At 44.9% G+C, this 15,227-nt stretch overlaps 1 long non-coding RNA gene across 6 annotated transcripts in view; it reads left to right on the top strand.

The window, feature by feature from the left end:
• LOC138690856 (uncharacterized) overlaps positions 1-15,227 on the top strand; it is an 81,062-nt gene that overhangs the window by 41,807 nt on the left and 24,028 nt on the right. For 4 of the 6 annotated variants that reach the window (XR_011329671.1, XR_011329672.1, XR_011329667.1 and 1 more), the window contains exons 1-4: positions 356-8,467; positions 10,821-10,918; positions 12,698-12,802; positions 15,045-15,109. This is a non-coding gene — a long non-coding RNA (uncharacterized lncRNA). Of the gene's footprint in view, positions 1-355; positions 8,468-10,820; positions 10,919-12,697; positions 12,803-15,044; positions 15,110-15,227 lie in introns of those variants that run through there. The other 2 variants (XR_011329670.1, XR_011329669.1) reach the window with 2 other exon arrangements.

Here is a 15,227-nt window from a genome sequence, read left to right as displayed (position 1 = left end):
CCTGCAGCTCTAGTGTACTAGCAGAGAAATGAATGTTAATTTACTGCTAATTTAGTATACTAACCCTTAATTAGCAACGAGCAAGCTCTGAAATATTGGATTCTGAAAGCTCATCAAACTTTTACCAAAAAAAAAAAAAAAAAAATTAAAAAAAATTCACCCCTCCCCTGAACTCTTCACTCTATCTGAGGTTATTAGCAAAATGCTATGGGAGTGCTGTTCATTACCTCTCACTAGGATATATGCAGCTGGGAACACCCCCATTTACCACTCTCACTGCAGAAGTCCATTAAGAAGATTCTTGCTCTTATGCAGCATATTCAGCTGTTGTACAGTATTACAGTGTGCAGGTATGCTGTACCTTTAGTGACAGGCAGGATTAATGGCACAGATTATCCATGACTGGTGGCTAAAAAGGTGAAAGAAAGGCTGAGTGCATCTAATGGGCTGGGTCATTGCTACAGGAAGCAGTACATGGCTATGTAGAAAAGCTGGATGTGACATGACTACATCATCTCCCACTTTCTTCCTTGGGCTGTTTTCCCCTTTCCAGTCAGGTCTAGCGTATCCTACTCAATAGCCCTATTGATTTTTTTTTTATTATTATTTTTTTCTTTTCTGGTGTAATAACTTGCACAGTAAGGCACAACGCAGCCTGAACAGGGGTCTGTGTGACCTGAGTAGGGCATCACATGCAGCCCTGCCTGTGAAAGGAGAACGTGTGCAGTGGGCTGAGTGGCGATGGAAAGTGGTGGGGCAGGGGCAGAAGGGACACTAGGGAAATGGAAGACTGGAGAAAGGAAATCGAAGAAAGATGTGTGTGTCGGCTGAACTGCTGAAGCCAAACCAAGCACTAAGCTGGGCAATGGGCCAGCGCATGACTTATCCATGCCTCCGTGTCAGTATGAGAGTATTTTTGCAGAGAAAAGACCAAACTGTCAGGTGAAACTTCATATTATTGGAGATGAAGTTAGGCAAAGCACCATAATGCTGGAGAGTTCTGCAAATTGTCCAGCAGCAATTTCCACTGCTGTGCAGGATTATTCAGGTATCATCTGGCCCAATGGCTCAGTAGTGAGTAGAAGAGCTTTCAGTGGCGAAGAAGGACTTTGAACACCTTTCCTGTCCCTGTGAAAGAAGGACCAGTCTCAGAGGGGAGAGTGGGTGGGAGCTGCTCACGGTGTGTGGTCAAACCCTGACTGTGAGGACACGTTACCCAGCACCCATCACTGCAACTTGATTTTCCACATCAGAAGAATAACGAACTTTCCTGTTTCAATCTATGCAGACTTGTCCTTCCTAAGTGCATGCTGAATGTGGGCTTATTTGATGTTTCTGCCTGGGACCCCAGTATTTACCTAATATCTGCCAGTCCCCCTTGTCCTACTTTTTCCCTTCTGCCTCTTAAGCTCCTTTCCTGGCCTCCTATCAGTCACCTGGTTGAGTGACAAGGACTCAATTGCTAGTGCTAGGGATTACCAAATGTCCTCTGTAATACAGGCTTCGCTGCACAGCTTCAGTCAAATCTTGCCAAAAGCTAATGCGATAGTCTTCTCCTGGAAATAACCGATGGCTGGACGTTCAGAGAAGTGCCCATTGCAGATAAGCTACAGTGTGCCCAGGCTTGCTTGCTGTGAGTGTGGGTGGGTGCAGATTGAAGCCTGCCCAGCTCTTCCAGGTCTGTTGCAGCTCCAGATGGGCCAAAGACACCAAACTGCAGCGTTGCACAGCCTTGTCCTACTGCTAGTGCCCGGACAGCCCCTGGCAGCACACAGCTCCCTTGCCCTGCATCCATATTGCCATGTTCCTGGTTCTTCCCACTGTGCTGAGACCAACTCTAGCTTAGAGAGGTTACTCAAGAGAATTTCAGAGTCAGACCAGTAGAAAAGAGCTGTGCTGAAAAAGGAGTCCTTTCTAAGGTGAGTGGAACAGTGGGATGACAAACCGATTTAAAACATAGGTCATCCCTCTAGAGGCCACGTTATTCTTCCCTTCTCTCCCTCTGTTCCCCACTCCCTCCACACTTTTGTCCCTCCTCAAGTCTCACCAAATTTCTCTGCAGTTGATGGAATTTCTGTTGTGTTGTCCAATATTTTCCTTCCTTATGTAAATGCCCCTATTCAGTGCCAGAGGACCCATTTCACACCAAACCTGGGACCAGCGCACGGAAGACTATCTCACTCTCAATCCTGCATGGAAGTTCATGTTCATGGGCTGAGATGTGCAGGGATTTCTGCAAAATCTCCCTCTTCCCCACAGCAACTCTTGCTGGTTTCCTTGCGGCTTTTCTAGCATGCCTGGCAGGGTAAGAAACCAGTTACCTGGCTTAAGCTGTAAGCATGGCAGGCAGGCTGCAGCACAGTTTTTCATTTGATTTTTCTGAGAAGTTCTCTGGTTTGGGGAGATCAGCATTGCTTCATCAACTGCTCTTCTGCTCCTGCCAGGAAGAGTGGGGAACTGTTGTATTTGCACATTAGAAAAAAGCCGATGAAAAAATGGCTATGTGTGCTTTCCATTCAGCTTTCTCTTTGGGACTTTTTGAGGATTTGTTGAGCCCTTGTTCCATGGAATATAGTTTTCTCAAGGAAAATTTTGCCATTGCCAAATAAGCCATTCCATGAAATAGAAAGAGAAAAAAAAGTTGCTAGGCTGTGATCTTCCCCTTCCCCGCCCCTAGGCAGAAAGTGACTGCGAGGTTAATGTACAGGTGAGAGGCATATGTTCTCCAACCCCATTTTGTGGTGCTGACCATGTTGGAAAAGGGAACGACCATCTCTGTTATCCTCTTTTTGGAAGGGGCTGATTCTACCCAGCTATTCTTTACAAGGACTGAGCTGGGAGAACCCCTTACTCCCTCTTGTCTTGTTACACACATGCGAGAGCAGAATCTGACATCAAAATTAGCACTTAAAATCCATTATTTAAAGAAGTATGCACTTCCATATTTATGTGATGGGTGTTTTACTACTGGAGCACTTTAATAAGTCATACGTATTGTGCTATATTTATCTGCAGTGTCTTATTTAGACTCAAAAGGTGAGATTCACCTAACATCATGTAGCTGTGTTCATCTTAGTTTGGACACATGCAGCTTCTAGTACAGTCAGTGGAACGAAAGTGGTACTTTACAGGTGTCATTCACTGTCCACAAATAGATGTGAAATGAACCGTAAAAGCCTCTGTTTCTCCCCATTGATCACAAAGGATGTTTTGTGTGCCAGACCTCAATGGGTCAAGTCTGCAGTAAGGTGTGTACCATCCCACACCTAAGGCTTCTGCAGAGCTCTGGGGAAGAAAGGGCCCTGATGAACACAGGAGAAGAAAACTTAAGTTCAAGATATGAAAACTTTTGTGTGTGCGCTTTCATAGTTACCATTTCAGGTAACTTTAAGATCTGCGTTACTGTAGCCAGAGATCAGTAGTCAAGTTTACAGAGTGGGAATTGCTAACCCTGGAAACAGCGATTAAAGTAAGGCTTGGAGCACAGGTTGGATGATTTGTGGGATGGGAGAAAGCCTAATGTGATGTTGTGGTTGGAAGTTACAGAGCAGATAGTTGTACATATTAACATGACTCGCAGGAAGATGATGCTGCCCTAGTATCTGCTACTGGGTGCGACTATGTCCTGAGCTTGGGAAGCATGCTAAGAACTGGACTGGCCTTAGAGGACCATGAGAAAGCTCAGGGCCTGTTTCATACCCACTTAATTGAGAAAGTCTGGAAGATCACAGCCCTGGTAATGAAAACTCAGTCACCATCTGCAAGGGCTTGTACAGGGAGCAAGGGCTTGCCAAATTGCCCTTCATCCTAGCAGAAGGGAAGGCCAGCGGTGGGTGGAGTATGGAACTGCACAAATCGGTGGTGGAAAGAAGCAGGGGTTTCAGTGGGAGCTGGCCCCTGGTACAGCACACCATGGTGACGCTGGCTTCTGCTTTGCTGCCAATTTTATGATCAGGATGGGATGTTTTTCTAACAGAGCTGCTGTAGTTCAAAGAGGGATTAATTCAGGGAAGTTTGTGCTGTGCAGTAGGTCAATATAGCTGATCACGACAGACTCTATGGGAAAGAAGACTGTGTCTCCATAAATCACAGCCGTGGTTTTGTCCAAATGGTTTGGAAGCAGGTTCTTGTTTACTAATCTGTAAAGTCTTTAAGCAGAAATTTAAATTTTCTTTCTGGAAGCTCTTTAAAATTGATTCCCACAGTAAACCCAGCTTCAGGAAATCCAGGACAATGCCAGTTAATTAATTAAGACGATTAACAAGTAAACTGGTGCTTCCTTTTACTGTGGGCGAGCAGTTGGCATTTTAGCAAACTTTGCCTCATAATAATAGTAATACTTCTTGGGGCTGTCACACTGTCCTCCCCCACCTCCGCCCTTTCCCAATTATAATTCTCTTCTTTTGATCTTGGAAATGTTTTTTATTTTTTTTTTATCTAAAATATGCTGCTTGGAGATGACATTTTATGAAATGTTCGTTTTAATTATGCAGGGATGGTTATCACTGCAGGGATGCTGGCACTGGCTTTCAATGCAAAATCCTTCTTTTCTGCTGATTATATCTAGGAAAGCTCTCCGAGCCTTAGGCACCTGAAAATTGTAATGCATCATTGTTCACTACTGTGAACGGCAGGGAACAGAAATTAAAGCAGAAGTGGGAGGGCAATGGTGGTGGCATCTAAATCAGCAGTATGTGAGGACAGCGGGGAGGCTGGCATGTGGGTGTGCTGCTCCTGGCCCCCAGTGGGGGACTGTGACCGTGGCCGTGCCCTTTGTGGATGCTGAGGGACCAGGGTGATGGTAGTGCCCACCCAGGTTGGCCAGAGCCACGTGTCCTACCTCCTTTGGCTGCTAAAAGTGCTTGAGGAGAGGAGTCATGAAGGTTTTGGAGCTGAAGGAGCACGGACATCAGCCAGGGGACTAACTGCTAGAGCCCATGGCTGTTCATGGCATGGGGCTTGTTGGCTGGCCAAGCCTTCAATCTCAGGTCTACCAAAGCCTCGGGGGGGAACAGCGGGTCCCTGCACAGCTGTGGTGCACGTCCCTGCTCCCCCAGACCTATGCGAGGATGGCAGGGCTCCATCCTGTTTGGTGCTGGCACCAACCACACCGATACACCCCAGTAGAGATTTGCCTTGCTGGCAGCAGGTTGATAAAGACCAGAGCTGATGCCGGCTAATGGAGTTACTCTCTCAGGTCTAGCTATAGAGGTTCTCTGTTCAAAAGACCCACATATGACAGCGGTGTTCGCTTTGGGCCAGGCTGCTCCCTCCTGCATATCCAATACTTCTTGAGGCTTTTATCTGTCTCACTGGGACTGCCTGAACAATAAAGTGCTCCCTGATACAGGTAGGGGTGGTGTAATCTAAGGACACAGTAATAACACTCCTCAGCTTTAGCGCTTTCATGAGGAGACATGAAAAAGCTGTAACAAAAGAGGCTGGAGCTGTTTTTCATGTACTGTGCCCAGGGGCAGACACGCGGCGAGACCTGCCCTGGGGCAGAGGTAGGCAGCTGCAGCGTCACCCGTCCCGCTGGATGCAGAACATGAACTGCAGTCACTCCTTGGCACGACTTTACAGCAACGCTGTCGCAGCTTTCAGAGATTCCCCGCGTCTTCAAATGAACTTTCTTTGTGTCGTTCCCTGCGTTTAAATTTGGCCCAGGGTACCTACATTAACATTTCTGCTTTTATGCCTACCTGTATGGTCTGTCTAATGAATCCCGCGGCCATAAGGCATTCTCGTTACACGTATTGCAATATGGTCTCGCAGTGAACTAAGGTTTGAACTTTATGCTGAACAAACATGTGACTAATGGCAGGTTCTTCCCTAAGGACCTTACATTAAATAGATTCCTCTTCAGATTGTTGAAACTTCTGGTTTGCCGCTTAGGTGAAGATAGAGCTGAGTAAATTGTAGATATTTTGGATTGGTAGTAAAAGTGAAAAATTGGCTGGGTGGAATGAGCAGTCATAGTTCTGTGGCCAAAAAGAAATACTCTCTACTCTGAAAAAGTACTTAGTTTAGTTCTCTGTTCTTTAATTTTTAAAACTGTCCTGTCTTTTAAAATCTGAGCTCAATATTTAATTTCAAAATGGCATTTTAGAAAGTAATAGTGTTGACAGTTTGTTTCCTTTTCGGGGCTAGAGGAAAGGGAAGGGAGTGACAGAAACAACTCATTACAAGTCAATTTGGTCCTTTCATTTCTGCTTTTCAAGAAATTTAATATTCAGAAAAATTAATAGATCTCCACTGAAATAAGAACGTAAAATGAGGCTTGTCTGTCTGCCACCCAGCTGTTCTACTACCATGGAAAAGAAATAATGAATTTCGTTCGTAAATGCAAAAAGTGAATGTAAGAGCTGGGTATAAGCCACTGCTGTTGCATTACGCAACACAGGCAAACTCAGCTATTAACTGAGCTAAAACTGCACTAAAGAAAATGATCATTAGAAGATTAGCTGAGACTTTTTTATTATTAATGAAAACTAGTTCCAAGAGTTAAAAGACTCCAAACATCTTTAAAAAAATGAAGCGTGTTATCACTTGGAGAAGAAAGCTTAGAAGTAGAAAGATCAACTTTAAAACTTTTTTGTCTTAACACAGAAGCACACTTTAAAGAAACAAAACCCCACTCAATTTCTTGTGCGATAGGATGTTTTGTCTAATTTGATATATTCAAAGAGTGGGAGGCAGGCGGGTAGTGAAGAAGCTGCATGTGGACCCGAAAGAAATGGCTGCGGAGAAGCAGGAGGCGAGAAGCTCGCAGGGCGGCTGCAGGCTGGCAGCCGCCCCTGGGCAGAGCGGGGTGCTGTGCCGCGGCACGCAGCCGTGCCCCATCCCGGCTCCCACCCAGCCGGCCCCTGTCCCGGTGGCTCCCCGGTGCCTTGCCCTTCGCACTGCTGTACCAGCCAGCTTGCAGAAGAAATAGCTTTGCGAAAAGGTCCGGTACGGTAGAGTGCGGCTCCCCAGGTCTGAGCGTGAAGGGCAGCGGGGGAGGATGCCTCTGGCCTGAGCGGAGGATTATAGGATCCTTTTGTGCTTTCAGGGCAGCATAAGGGGCTTGCGTGGGAGGAAGAGCCGTTGGAGTTCAGGGCCTCGTCCCAAAGCCTGCTGCAGTCGGTGGGAGTCTGCAGAAGAAGAGCGTAGATGCCCAACAGCCCTTTCTGCACGCAGCGTGCCCTTTCCTGCAGCTCCACAGCTCATACGCCTCTGGTTTGTTATAAAATTGAAAAGAACTATTAGCTAACTACCTAGAAAACTAATTAACCTATTGTAGCACAAATCCTGGCTTTACTGTTAATCTCATTCAAGGAGTCCTTCTGTCCTGGTTTGTCCCGGAGCTTAACGCAGGGAGCAGCATGAGCTGGAAGTGTTCAGCACCTTTGAAAAAGAGACCACATGCAGGTAGCCCGCATTAAAGGATGCTGGAAAATAATCCCCTGGCACATTAGCTCATGGATGTGTATGTTGGCAGAGATCAAGTCAGCGACTCATGCTGAGCATCTGAGGTCACAACAAAACCCAAGTTCTGTAAAATAATGCTGGCTTTTTTTAATCCATATTCATTTCCTGCTTTCAGGCACTTTTGTAGGTATTGATCTGATCAATGTGAGTAACTTTTTTGACAAACAGGCTTCTTAAAATGCCTTAAAAGCTTCATTATTAGGATAATGGAACCAAAGTTAAAAACAAATCAAACAATGCACGTGTAAAAGGTTTCCCCCAGACAGCTTGAAAATAAATTGAAAACAAATTCAATTAAAATAACAATCAACCTTTTTGTTCCTTCAGTGGTATGATTTCTCTGAGGCAGGTACACGATGATAAGAGATTTCTTTGAAATGCTTGGGATAGCACACCCATAGGCAGAGCTATGACAGATCAAAGCAGTATTTTTCCTAAAGAACAGCCTGTTAACTATTAAGTTTCTACTTTAAGGTCTGAAATGTTTCTTTTTTTTTTTCTTTTCTTTCTTTCTTTTTTTTTTTTCAATCCCAGATGCTTTTGCAGCTGTTACTGTTCTTTCCTCGTGCCGTTTACCTCACTAAGCCAGACCCTAGATCTTGACCCAAAGGAAATGTCTTATTAAAATTTCTTTTTACACGTAGCATTGTTCTCTCCCTCTTCTATATAACCAGTAGTTTTCTAATTTCTCTGCTTACTCTGATACCTTTATGCCTGAAATTTCTTTATGCCATTAATCTTTTACACCCCCGGCTTGGAGCAGCGTGGGGAAGCAGCGCGGTCAGAGGCTGGTCTGCGTGACAGGGGCTGGTCCTGCCTGGCCGAGGAGTGGTGTGCCAGAAGCCACTGGGGCACTGAAACAAGCTGCCAGCTCCCTTCGTGGTCCCCTTGAGGATGTTTTGCTGTTATGAATAGAATTACAGATGGGTTGAGGATTTACTTCTCCGTTGTTTGCTATCATGCTGGCGGCCCTACATCTGCAGCATTGTGTGCAAAGGTAAAAGTAATGAAGGCAGCTACTGATGAGCTGTTGTTGGCAAATGATTGTGCTGTATCGGCTCACAGTGGTAAGGACATCCAGTTACTGAGTGTTTTGTATATGTTACAAAGCACCTCAGCCTTGCAGCCACTCTGAAAAAGACACATTTTCTGCTTTAACCAAGATCTGGCACTGCAAGAACAATCCTTGTATTTATCCATTGATTAGGTGCCTCTCCAGGTTGCCTGTGCAGTGTGCTCTTGTGAAATAGGAGCCTCTCAGCTGGGCTAGTGATGCTTTGGGTAAATTACAGTGCTATCTACGTAGAGCACATGATGTTGTTTGCAGGAGAAACTTGCTGGTTTTGTTCACGCTTTTTGTTGCAAATTTGCTCGATGGCTACTCTTGTCTGCCAAAGTACCTTTTAGTCTTGCAGAAGCTGATGGGCTTTCTGCTTTGAAGATCCACTAAAATGAGGTATGAAATACTCCCCTGTCATCTAGTGTGTGTCGGGACGTCGTGTTCCCAGGCCTGTAACTGGAATTGGTTTGGATGGGTACTGTGCGTGAGGTGAGTATTTGGTTCCCTGTATTGTCAATGCACTGGTAGGTAAGTATGGACCTATTACACCCTTTTAGCAGAAGCAAACAGAGGATTAGAGGGCTCAAGGCCCGTATCTTCATCCCCTCGCTCGTGTAGAATGATTGCATGCTCCAAGTGTACCATCTCAGACGTGGCTAGGAAGGTGCTATTTGGGACAGTCTCAGGTGCGAAGGCAGAGCTCTAGTAGCTTCATGAAAGCTAGGCAAGAAGCTGGTGTTGCAGTACTGATTTCAGCATGCATTTTTTCTTCTTCAGGAATGGTGTTTCACCTGGTGGTTCTGTGTAGTGGCTGGGTTTGGAGCTACTTCTTGTTTGGTTTGAAACGATGGTGTCGCCTAAGCGTGGTTGTGGTCAAAGGAAGAGTTTGTCTTGTTCTGACTGCAAAGCGTGTTCCTTGTTATTCCAGGCACTGTCACTTCCACAATCACAGATTGTCTTTTGAGTCATCAGAATTGATTTTCATGCCCCACTAATTACTGCCATGTCTGTTCCTTGGAAACCATGGGCAGTAAAGGCATAGTTCATGGGCATTGAACTAGTATAGTTTATTCTGAGATGAGTTAATATCTGGAAGGATATTTGATGTTAAACTGCTGGAGAGGTCTCGCAAGGTTTCTTTCTGCTTTGGAAAACAATACACTTACAGTTACCATTCTGCAATTTTTCTGTTTGCTTTTCTCTTCACTACATGATCCAGTCAAACTGCAAATCAGCTGGCATCATTTGCATTTTATACAAGCTCTGTGTTTTACTGGTTTTATTAAGGATTGCCAATAAAATGGTATTTTTAAGATAATTTTGAAGATGTTTCCTTTCCGTCAACTATTGTCAGCTGGCCTGCCAGAATAAAAATAGGAATTTGGGCTGGTGATGGATTTAGATCTGTGCTTGGATACATCAATGAAGAGCCAGAATATGACACTGGCAGGGGTAAAAGAGGTCAGTGTGCTGCATTCTTCTGTAAAAGCAGCCACATCTGCAGGATATTCTAAGCTGGGAGTACGTGGTTACTGGTAATAGGAAGATCTAGGGAATTAAACTGGTTGTACTGGATAAGAATCCAATGAGGATATCGTGTGAGTTAGATATGTGGTGTTAACATCTGTTTCACAGCAGCAAGGCAAAGGGAAACAAGACAATTCTTGGGTTTATTTCTCTTCCAAGCAAATATGATTTCTAGTAAGGCTTTATTTACAAGCTTTCTGGAACATTGTGCTACTTTCAGCAATTACCAGGCCTTGCTTTTTGAACATGCAGAACACAAGTTTATATGAAATCGATGGGAGCTACAGATTTTGAGCACCTGTGATTAAGAGATAAACCAAGGCAAGCCAGCTCTTAACAAGCTCTTCTTGCTGGATAACCCAAACCTTTGGACAAGTTTGAAAGCTGAACCTGAATCTAAATTTTACAAATAACCTTTACTTTTTCAAGTGGCTGAACCAATGTTCCAGGTCCTGCAAGCACTGTCTCTGAATATTATAGCTTGACCCCATCTATGATGATATAAAAGAATCAGTTTATCTCTCTACAGAGTGTAGTCATTCCAGGGTAAAATGGATGGAAGCTCTTTTTAGCAGCATAAAGTACAATTATAGGTAGGAGAGCAAATGATTTTACAGCCTACTCTGAAAGTAATTAACAGAAACAGGGTGTAAAAACTGGCTTCTATGCTCTCTGAAGTAAACAAAATAAGAATTTATGCTATTGACCTTGTTAAGTAACTAACATTTTTCCTCCTCTGCAATAGCTTTTCTTTCTCCCACAGTTCAAACCCCCCTGAGCCTGAGGCCAAGTGCTACACCGAAATGTTCAATCCCGCATTTGAATAAGCTGAATAAATCCAGCCATACTGCTAAACATATGGTAAGTAATAGCATCATTAACAATAGCATAGTGCACGTTTGACAACTGAAGGGATTTGGCTGCTTTGTGCCAGGGGAGCGACAGCAGAGGAGCAGTCCTGGCTGCTCCTGCCAGGCTGGCCTGTCTTTCACCCTTCCTTCGTCCCTGCCTTGACCTTCTTGAAAATTTGAAAGGCTGCCCATCTTTCTACCTGTGACTTGGGCTCCTATCTTATGCTGTCAGCTCCGGGGCTATGTAACACCATCTCTGCAAGACTGTTTCAACTTTAAAGGCTGCTCTTTCTTCTGCTTGGGGCAACTGCATGGGTGGGCGTGAGCGCGGAGAGAGGAACGAATGCCCTTGGCATCTGGTTAGGGTGATTGCTCTGGGGTATGCCTGTGTCCTGAGTGTGTTCTTCCATGGCTGAGCACTTCTCGTGGCATTTAAAGCAGGCTGTGTGACACACTTGGGATGTCCACGATGTCCCAGCTACTGCAGCATGGTCAGGAGCACAGAGAGCTGGCACATGGTGTGCTTGCTGGTCCGAAACTAAGACACCAGCAGACTGGGGCACGTGGAGTTAGTTGGGAGAGTGATGTATGTTTTGACCTTGTTCAGAGGAAAGCACATCACTTGCTTTCTGTACCCTGCTCTCCCTGACCTATCCTGAAGACACAGAGGCCGTTGTTGCAGTCCAGCCCCAGAGGACGTGCGCAAGATCCTGCCCCTCCTTGGCCAGAAGTGCTCCTGGTGCCACGCTGCTGCAGGATGTGGCCACACTCAAGGGTCCTTAGGGTGCCTTGGCCCACAGCACCTCGTTCCTCAGATGCTAGCCACTCTTTGGTTGGCTTCTTGCTGCTCCTGCTGCAGTAATTGGCAGTGCCTTGTAACCCAGTCCCCTGCTGCCCTTCTTTCCTGCCCTGCACCATCTTTGCTTCCCCTCCAAGCTGTCCTTGACTTGCTGTCTCTCCTTTCCCCCTCTCTCCTTACCAGATTTGAAATCTATAAACCCAGCAAACCCAGCCCCTGCCCATCTCAGAGCTGGAAACACCAGGAGTTATCCCACTTCTCCCAGAAAGACCAGACCTTTGCCTTCTGCACCTCAAAGGGCAGTTAACATGAGCAAATCTCACTCCCTGTCACCCTGGGGCCTCAGCAGCAGGATGCCTCGTGCACTGATTTGTTTCAGAAATGGATTTATTTTGCATCTCCCTGTTGTTGCTGGTCTGGTGCCTCATGAAAACACCCACAGCCAAATGAAACTTTTCCCATTTTGATAGCCAGCTTTGCAAATTCTTTTAGACTCTTACCCACGGAAACAGCAGATGGCTTCTGACCAAAAAGTCACTCCATCAATATAATGCTTAATGCTAGGGGATAAGTATTAAGACTGCTGCTTTACTATGCATCCTGGATACATAAAAACAGTTCACTTCATCATCTCTGAGCTCCCTTCGCTTGCCACCTGTTATTCTCCTCCTGTGGATCAGCGAGCTCCCAGATAATCTCTGTTTCTGCGGCGGTGTGACGGGCAGTGCTCATGCTGCTCGCCTGCAGCCTGAGCTGCCTGAAGGTGAGCAGCATTCTGCAAATGCTTCCAGATGCAAGAGGTTCTCCTCAACAATTTCTCTGGCAATATTCATATCCCAAACTTCTGGGTTTAAAACCATTCATGAGTGTTACAAATAGGTCACCAGGTCATACTGTCCCTCCATTTAAATATTGTTCTCAACCTCTGCTAGCTGCTGGGTTAATAAAAACACCTCCATAAATGAATTTCTTTTGTTTCTTTATTTTCAGCACGAACATTTTTTACATAAATGAACATTGCCCTGCAGGATTTGCAATCCAGATGTTACCGCTTTATGTTAATGAAAAAGGACCCTGAAGTAAATTGACTATAAGGTGATGATATGTTAAAAAGTAAAAACAAAGCCGGGAAGTTGGTTCCTATATTTTACACTGGCTGAGCCCTTAGACGTGCAGGAAGAGAATAAAGCATAATGAAAAGAGAAGTTAAATGCAAATGTTTAATTTTTTTTTTACTTGAATTATTGAATATGCTTTGAATAATAATCAAGACAAGGACTTTTTCTTTTTTTTTTAAATAAGGGATTTTAACAGGTTGTTTCAATTCAAAGCCATGTTATGTTGCTGGAGAAAAACACCATTTTATTCACCTAACTCACACTTGTTTTTAAAGGAGTGTGAGTGTATATGGGGCAGGGAGATATACTACCAGCCTGTGTCGGAAAGACCAAGCACTCGAAGATGTGTTTGGCTGTGCCTCGGGTTTTGACTATGCAATCTACTGTGTATATATATGAGAAGCTAGAAAAGAGAGCAGTTAGTGGAAGAAAGTCACTAGTAATAGCTGAGAACTATCAGTGCTGTGGGCTGAAAATAAGAAAAAGATTTATCTGCAAACAAGCAACAATGCTTTAACTGAAGGAGACAGTTGGAAAATGGGTTGTTGCAGAGGGGTTCTGATTTTCGGCAAGTGAGGGAACCCGTAATGCGTTATTGTACCCCGGGAGCGTCAGCACAGCTGTGCACGCTTGCACGGAGCATCAGGTAGGAGTTGTGAACGATGATGTGTGTAAGGGATGCTTATGCGTGCAGTCGCTTCTATTTGTGAAGCCGTGGTTTGCATCCCAGCGCTTGCCAGAAGGACAGCGCGTGTTTTAGGAAGACGCCCGACGTGCACTCCCTGCCTTTGACTTTGGCTGACTTGCCAGATATAATGCCCTAGTGCCAGGCGTCAATACGCCTCGAATTTATCGCTCACGCTGAATATTACGACTTCAGCCCTCACCCTTCCCTTGTCCCTTGTGCGGGAGCCCAGCAGATGGAGCAGTGTTCCTGTTCAAGAGGGCTGCTAGCAGGCAGGGAGGTTTTTCATTGCCTTGGGAGCGGGGCCGGATCCAGAGCAGCACTATGAAAGTCAATAGAGTTAAGCCGATCGGCCCCCTGTGCGTCTATAAAATACAGAATAAAAGGTTCGGTATAAAAAATATATGTGAGATTCCCGGTTTCAGGGAGGGCGGTGTTCTGTAATATATATATAAGATTAACTGAACAGCTTATGTAGAAATATATCAGCTTTTCCAAACTTTATATGCTCTACAGTAGATTGTTTTTATCTGAGCTCTAATTTACAGTTAAAACTCAGACAAGGGCATAACAGAATAATCCTTTTGATCACATTGCTATTTTATGATAACGATATACTTTATTATTTTTAATAAAACACTAGTAGCTGCTGTTAGCAGTATTCCCACAGCAGCAGCCATGAGCGGTGGCACAAACAAGAACAGAGAACCCTTCTCCATCTCTTTTTTTTTCCTTAATAAATAATTGAAGGAGAAAATGAGAAAAATATGGTGTAGGATCCAAACAATAAACAAAAACCAGGGTCAGAAAGCAGGGCGCATGCTTTCTTCTCCTTTAAACCTAACTACCCGTATTTTTTTTCTTGCTGTGACAGAGAAATGTACTCAACTCTTTTTGTAGTGAATTGTACCTTGGAAAAACATTTTTATATATGGCAGTGCTGAGTGGAGTAACATGTTTAATGGCACATTTTCATCTATGTTACAGCAGTGGAGCTGAGACAGCTCCGCTGCTGTGCGAAGCACAGCCCTGCTCCAAGTTACATACTCATGGCTGTGCCTGCCCTTAACTACCTGCTGCTCACCTGGAACATTTACTGCACCCGGGTAAGTTTGCAATAAAAGAGGTCAGCATTTGACCTCTGCAAGCGAATGAGAATTTAGCCCTTCGTGGGTTTTCTTGTGTCTCTCAACTTCACTAATGGGGCAATAGCATCATCTTCCAGCCACCTCTAGACACTGTGCATTGCTGGTGTCTGTGCATCTCTGCTTCCTTCCCCAACTTCCTTGCTGCAGTGTATGTCCTTTGGACATCTTCTCATTTTCCCCTCTGAGACTGCACTGCTGTGACCTCCCTGTACAGCATCCTGCTGTCCGTTTTGTCTGTCTCTGTGTCCAAGACACCCGGTTTTCAATGATAACACTGCATTCAAAAGCATTAGAAGTTTTTAATTGCAAAGCAGACCTAACAGGAATGTAAATAGCTTCCTTTGAATACAGGTATTTTACATGAGCGAGGCATGTCTGTCTTGCAGGCCTCCCTCCATTTCAAGAGGGCTAACTTTGGCTTCTGTTCACCCATCCTACCTGGTTGCACAAGGTAAGCAGCAGAAGTGAGCTTTGGGTTGCTGTGTTAACCATTCCATATGTATTCCATTCACCTGGGGTCTATATTTCTAGTTTTGTGCCTGTAGCAGGAAAAAACAGTGGCTACTATC

Source organism: Haliaeetus albicilla, chromosome 24 (assembly GCF_947461875.1).
Source record: "Haliaeetus albicilla chromosome 24, bHalAlb1.1, whole genome shotgun sequence".
NCBI lineage: Eukaryota > Metazoa > Chordata > Aves > Accipitriformes > Accipitridae > Haliaeetus > Haliaeetus albicilla.
The sequence above is the reverse complement of the archived record's forward strand: the minus strand, read 5'-3'. Positions and strand labels throughout refer to the sequence as shown.